Genomic DNA, 6,995 nt, shown 5'->3' on the forward strand with positions numbered 1-6,995 from the left:
TACTGGTGGTAATGAAAATGTTCCTGTGCCCCACCACTCAATAGGTAATTTTGCCATGACACATCTATCCCGTCTTAGATGTTTCTGATCCACGAAGATTCAACTGGCCGTTGCAAACTCTAAAGTGGTTCGACAAGGCAGTCGAAAAGTATAAGCTAAAAGGGAACAAAACTTGTAAAGGTTGCATGTTCGTCATGCTGGTAGGACGCAATGACTATTAGTAAATTCAGTATGTTGTTTTTTTATGTAGAACATAACTTGTAGAAAATTTATTTATGGTTGAAAATATTATTTCTGTTTGTACATGTAGCTGTGATTTTGGTGTATACGTGAATTTTCAACCATAAAATATTATTTTCTACAAGTTGTGTTCTACATAAAAAATGGCATATTGAATTTACTAATAGTCATTGCGTCCTAACAACATGACGACAAGCAGGCTTCACAAGTTTTGTTCCCTTTCAGCTTATACTTCTCGACTGCCTTGTCGAACCACTTTAGAGTTTGCAACGGCCAGTTGAATCTTCGTGGATCAGAAACATCTAAGACGGGATAGATGTGCTATGGCGAAATTACCTGTTGAGTGGTGGGGCACAGGAAAATTTTCATTACCAATAGTAGGAAATATCTCCTGAGCTCCATCCTATCTGATTCTGTTGCCATTAGACAGCTGTAAACTAAATCCCAGAGTTCAGTTGTTGTCCGTCTATGAAACCTCTTTTTGATTGCCACGTGGCACGGATTACTGTCATCCAGGGCTGGGAATGGATCCCCTACAACATGTTCATGTGTTAGTGCATGGTGATATATCTATACCCAAAGATATTTGTGCCAATACGCCTACGCCACACTAGGGAATTAAGATAGCAGAACTTACCTCGAGACAGAATGCCGACGACCCTCCCGATTAACTCGGCATTGAGGCGGATGTTGCCAATGTCAAGTATAAAAGTTCTTGGCTTAACTTGATACGACTCAGCCAGGTGAACCATGATGGCTTGCTTCACCGACCAATTTGGAACAAGCCTCAAGAATTCGAATCCGATCTCATCAATCTCCGCAAGCTTCTCAACGGAGTTGTTTTTAGATAATGTGCTCATCATGTCATGTATGTAGATGGGCGAGCATCGCGACTATAACAATTTTTGTTAATTGTAACACTAGCTGTAAGTCACACATAGGAGCATGTGGAATGTTAAAATGAGAATGGTAGACATCATTTTACCTTTTTCCCCATGTTGGTGGACTTTTCTGCAAAACAATCCTGCTGCAGTTTCACAAGAAATAGCCCAAAATCCTTTAATGGAAACTGCATACAAAGATTAGAGACAACATCAAAAGAGTTCTCAATTAAACATTGTTGATCATGCTATACGAAACCCATATCAATTAATAACATATTAAACCAACATTAGACGCAGTATATATCAAATTGCATGAAGTTCATTTTTAAATACATGAAAAATTAAAGTAGATGTTCAACATGAAAAGAAAACCTCCAGAAGAGGTTCTTAATTTACACAAATTACATCAAGTGTAGGTTCCGGGGTATAAAGGGTTGGAAAGAAAACAGATAAATTTGCATATAGGAAACATGATTTAACAAGTAGTAAACTACAAGAAGGGTAGTAGAAACGATTTCAGAGTTCCATATAAATTGACTCGTGGACCACGACTATGGACGAAAATTAAGTTCGACCAAAATTAGACTAAATTTAATATAATTTCATCATCCAAATTCCAAACCACTATTAAGAGACCAGCAACATTCAAAATCCGACTCCTATTAACAGCATCATTCGCTCTCCAATTTCAGAAACATCTAATCTCTAATTACAACAATTCAATAACATCCAACAATTTAGAAAGGGTAAATCACATCGACTACAACAACAGTAACTGAACCTTAGCATAGATAAGCAAACAAAATTAAACCAAGTATTGTCTAGTTACAGCAATTCAACAACATCCAACAATTTAGTAAGAGTAAATCACATCGACTACAACAACAGTAACGGAACCTTAGCATAGATAAGCAATCAAAATTAAATCAAGTATGGTCTTTTTATTACCTAACTCCCAAACTGCAAAATAAAAAAAGGCGCAAACAGAATTCAGGCTATCCAAACAAAAGACCAAAAGTACAAACTTTTTCAATGCGAATGCCATGGTGCATAAATGAATAAATCATCCAATCCATGATTTAAAAAAAAAAAAAAGCCTTCAATCTATAATACAATAACCATATAGTTGTCCAACAAGATAATCAAATCATAGATACCAATAGATGTACTTAAACCTCCATCAAATCTGTCCAAAAAAATCACATTTTAATACTGCAATTTTAAATAATTCCATTCAGACCAAATTTAAAGTTGAAAAAAAAAAAGAAATAAACTAACTTATAACTAACTTTCTCTTTTTCGAAAATCCCAAACCACATGCAATTCAGCAAAATCCAACTCCTAATAACATCATCTTTCAGTCCCTAATTTCAGTAACATCCAATCTCTAGTTACAGCAATTTAACAACATCCAACAATTTAGCAAGGGTTTCACATCGACTACAACCACACTTCCTTAACCTTAGCATAGATAAGCAAACAAAATTAAACCAACTCTAATCCTTTTTGTTACTTAACTCCCAAAACCGCATTAAAAAAAAAGTGCAAACAGAAATCAATTATTCAAATAAATGACCAAAAGTATAAACTTTTTTGAATGCCAGAGACATGTTGCATGAATGGAAAAATCACCCAATGTTTAATAATTAAAAAAATGTTTATGTACAGTTAAGACCTTTCTCCACCAACCTCCGAAGCAAAATTTTTCCTATAACCTATGTATGTTTTCCTTATTTATGTGCATGTAAGAGTATCATTTCAACGGCCAATGACAATCCATAAGCAAGAAGAACATCACCATCTCTTATTTTTGTGACCGCATGCTTAACTATCACCTTGTAAGCATGTATAATCTTCTCATTTATAAAATGCTAAATATCTGAGTGGAGAGAAGCTTTTGATTCCTCCATTCACTTACCGTATCTACTAAAGAATGCAAATCTAATATAAATTCTTACCTAAGTGAATGTTCAAATGAATTAAAATACTAGTCATGCTATGTAAATCACCGTCTTTCCTCAACTACTTAAATCAACAAACATTCATATGTGCACAATATAATCAATTACAATATTCCCCTAAACAATTGCCTAAGAGTTAATTGGACATATTTATCATATTTAGAACAGAAAAAAAAATATTAATTAAACAAGCAAGCTAGGATCACACAATGGCTACACACACAAACATCTCAAGTTCATATTGCTATTCATAGCTAATAGGGGCTGAGTTTAGTGATACCCAAACATAGCTCAAGTTCATGTTTTGGGATATGAAATACCACAATTTGAATGTCATTCAAAAGCCATGATCTCATTACTAATCCCCAAATATAGTAAAAAAGAATCATCTAGCAAAATGAAACACTATAGCCAAAACTACTAACAAAATCGTCTGATGCAATCAACAGCAACATCTAACAAAGCCATATTTATAACCAAATCAAAGGCAATATCCCACAACTTGTAAACCGTGGTATTCAAAAACAGATATCAATCAACTCCAAATACTAAACACTCACCAATTAGTTCTCGCAAGGGATGTTTTGAGGCTGGGGCAGGGACGTTCTGTCGTTCGTGGTAGCAGGGAAGAGATGCTTCAATGGCGCCGCCTACACCGACATGCAGCAGCAATGGCGCACTCTTTGCGACAAGCAGAACCGCCTTCTTCCTCGCAACTGGGTGGCACGACGTCGTTGCGGCGGAGATGGGCGTGATTCTGACTGACGCGCCAATGACCAAGTCGACGAGAGAGAACCTTTGCGGCGTTCTGTAGCTAGCTATGGAGAATTGATGTTGCCCGCACGATGTGGACCGAGGCACAGCGGCTGTCGATGGCAGAGGAGAACGCCACGCGATGAGGCTGGTTGTGTGGCACAGCCGTGTATGGTAATGGAGGTCTAATACGGTAAAAGGGTGAAAGGAAAAGAGAAGAGATGGTTCAGTTAGGTTAATTATGTTTAGCTAAGTTAATTTGGGATGTTGCTGAAGTGGACTGGGCTTCATGTTCTAAACCCAACAAAAGTTGGCAGGTTTTTGGCTAAAAGTATATATTATATCCTAACTAGTCACAAAAAAAATATCCTAACTCAAATATGAATTAAAGATATCTTTATTTGAAAATCATGGCTATAAAATAAAAATTTTATTTTTATTCTAAATTATGGTTATTACATATTAGGATGATAATTATATCATTGGTGGCGGGTGATGGTGTGCCAATAGTTTTATTTAGTTAAAAATTTAACCTAATTTAGTTTATGAAAAAAAATATGAGCTAACTAACATGTAGAATATTTAAAAAATTAATTTTGGTCATGGGCTCAGCCCAGCAAAAAGAGAACCCAATCCGTCCAGAAACCCGCCCCTGAACCCGACCCACCCATACTCTCCTACGGTTCTACCCCGCTCACATACCAGTGTACCACCCCTTCTGAGCAAATCCTTCTCCGACCAATGCCGCCAAACAGGTGCCGTCACCCACCACCGGCGTCAAAACATCGCCAGACCACCACCGCCGTAACCATCGCTCTGAAGCACACGACATCTCCACTCCCTTCTTCAATCAGATTCCTTTTTTGCTATCACCAAACCTTCGTCGCCGATGCATGTGAGATCGCCAGCTGCCACTCCCCACCTAAGAGTACGATTGAAGCCCTTTTTCTTCGGGGATTGAAGTTCTGCCCCCTTGCCTCTTGTTCGATTTGGCAGAGATCTCGCTTTTCCACCCCAAATCCGGTTCTGCTAGCTGCATTACAGATCATTAGTTGCTTAACGCTGCCGTCGCTGCGCCAAGGAGGACGACCTTGAACTTCCGTCGCCGTCATCGTCTTCTGAACGATATGCCCATTCAGTTTCTGCCTCTGGAAGCTGGCTTCCTCTGCCGCGCCCTCCACGCGTTGCTTAAAAAATTAGAAGTAAGAAAAGCGTTTTTTTGTCGAATGGGTCTTTTTTGGTTTGCATAAGTGGGCCAGCCCATGAACCATGTAACTTTTTTTTTGTCAGCTCTTACAGTTTATCTCCCTCAAGTGCGATTCAACTGAAAAAATTATTTTAGAATAAAATAATAAATAAATTATAAATATACATCCTAAAATATAATTATAGTCTAATATAAATCTTAAAATATCTTCTACCATATAATCTTATCAAAATACAAACTCAAATTTTTTTTAAAACACTCTTAAAACATGTTTTCGAGCACTTTTGTCATCATCATCTTCAGCTTTACACTCATCACTCAGTTAAACAATTCACAACCATAATCCTCTATGATTTCTTTTGGAAAAATAAAATTCCGTTCAAGAAGAAAACCATAGCAGTAAGTAATTGAGAATATTTGTCAGACTTAGCACCAAGACATAACACAAGTATACATATAGGACATTACCAAACAATTCAATTCTCAATTTCATGAATCATAAACAAAAGGGTGTCTAAAATATCCACATAATCAATCAAATTCAACATTAAAAAATATCAAAAAATAAATTTTGCTATTGAAAAAAATGAAGTAAAGATAGGATTTTATACTAACAAATTCCCCTTAATCTTGAACCATGTCTCAGCACATACTTTGTGGGCAGCAGCAAGATCATCTTTACAAGCACAACCCAATTCAATTGGAATATCAAACTCAGAACTATCACTCTCCAAACCCATGTGACAAATTCTACAATTCCTCTTCACTTTGTGATTAGTATTACTAATAATATTATTAATAATATTAACATTGCCAACTAATTAGTGGATATTGGAACTTTAAACACTCTTTAACTACAAGCTGTAACATGACCCAAATAACAAATTAACCAATTTAATTAATACACAACTCCAAACACAGCAAGTAATCTGCTTCATACACACCTCAAAAGTGGTCCCGAATCATTTGCAATAACAGTGAATTATGCTTCATAAACAACTCAAATTGTCGAAATCAGAAACATGAAGCACACTATTTAGAATCTACAGAGTCATACCAATTTCAAGAAATACATAATTGGCACAATTTATCAAGCATGGAAAAACTAAGTTCTCATAGAAAAAATTTAATTGAAAACAAAAACACAGCACCACAGTCAATAGAGCACAGCAGCAAAGAAGACACAAAAACAATACAGTACATAACAATAGAACAATAGCAGTGAACAGAGCTAATCAGTAATCAATTAATCATTCAATAATCCATATAATTGCTGAACAAAAAATAAAACAAAAAAAAAGAACAAGCACTAGCAGTGAGTAGAGAAGCCATTGCCTTCTTCGATCTGAGCAATCTGGGCAGAGTATGAGAGAAAGTGGTTAAGCATGATGGACGATGGTGACTAAGCAACAAGCACGACGATGGACGGCAGCAGAAGCGCGGATGAGCAGAGGTAGACCAGACGACGAACGCTAAGCTCGACAAAGAAGCTACGCTTGGAGTGAATAGGGGTTGGAGAGCTTAAGAACGACGACGGCGCGACGGACGGCGACACTGTCTCCCTCCTTGCCGCGGCAGTGGAGGCTACTGTAAACTAGGGTTTCTTTTTGGGAGAAGAGAGCTTCATTTGAGAGAGTGAAAGTTGAGAGGCGTTGGAGTAAACAGGAGTTGGAGAGCTCAAAAATGACGACGGCAGTGTCTCCCTCTTTGCGGCGGCGGTGGAGGCTACTGCTAGTCTGCTAGGATTTTTGTCTTGGGGGAAGAGAGCTGCTTGAGAGAGTGAGAGTAAGAGTTGAGAGGAGGCACTGAACGTCTGAAGGCATCCCATTTTTTCTTTTATCCAAAACGCGAAATGACACCGTTTTAGGAAAACCGGCCGGCTCCCGGTTCGGTCCAATCAACCGGCCAGTCCGGTCCAGTTTTCAGAACATTGAGTGACTAACTGCCTGC

At 37.6% G+C, this 6,995-nt stretch overlaps 1 long non-coding RNA gene across 1 annotated transcript; it reads right to left on the reverse strand.

Annotated features, from left to right (window-relative positions):
• LOC107647308 lies at positions 1-5,140 on the reverse strand. Its single transcript, XR_002349287.1, has 2 exons — positions 3,646-5,140; positions 1-1,309 (listed from the first exon to the last, which is right to left on the reverse strand). It is a non-coding gene; the product is annotated as an uncharacterized LOC107647308 (long non-coding RNA).

The sequence above is a fragment of the Arachis ipaensis genome, chromosome B06 (genome assembly GCF_000816755.2).
Source record: "Arachis ipaensis cultivar K30076 chromosome B06, Araip1.1, whole genome shotgun sequence".
Classification (NCBI taxonomy): domain Eukaryota; kingdom Viridiplantae; phylum Streptophyta; class Magnoliopsida; order Fabales; family Fabaceae; genus Arachis; species Arachis ipaensis.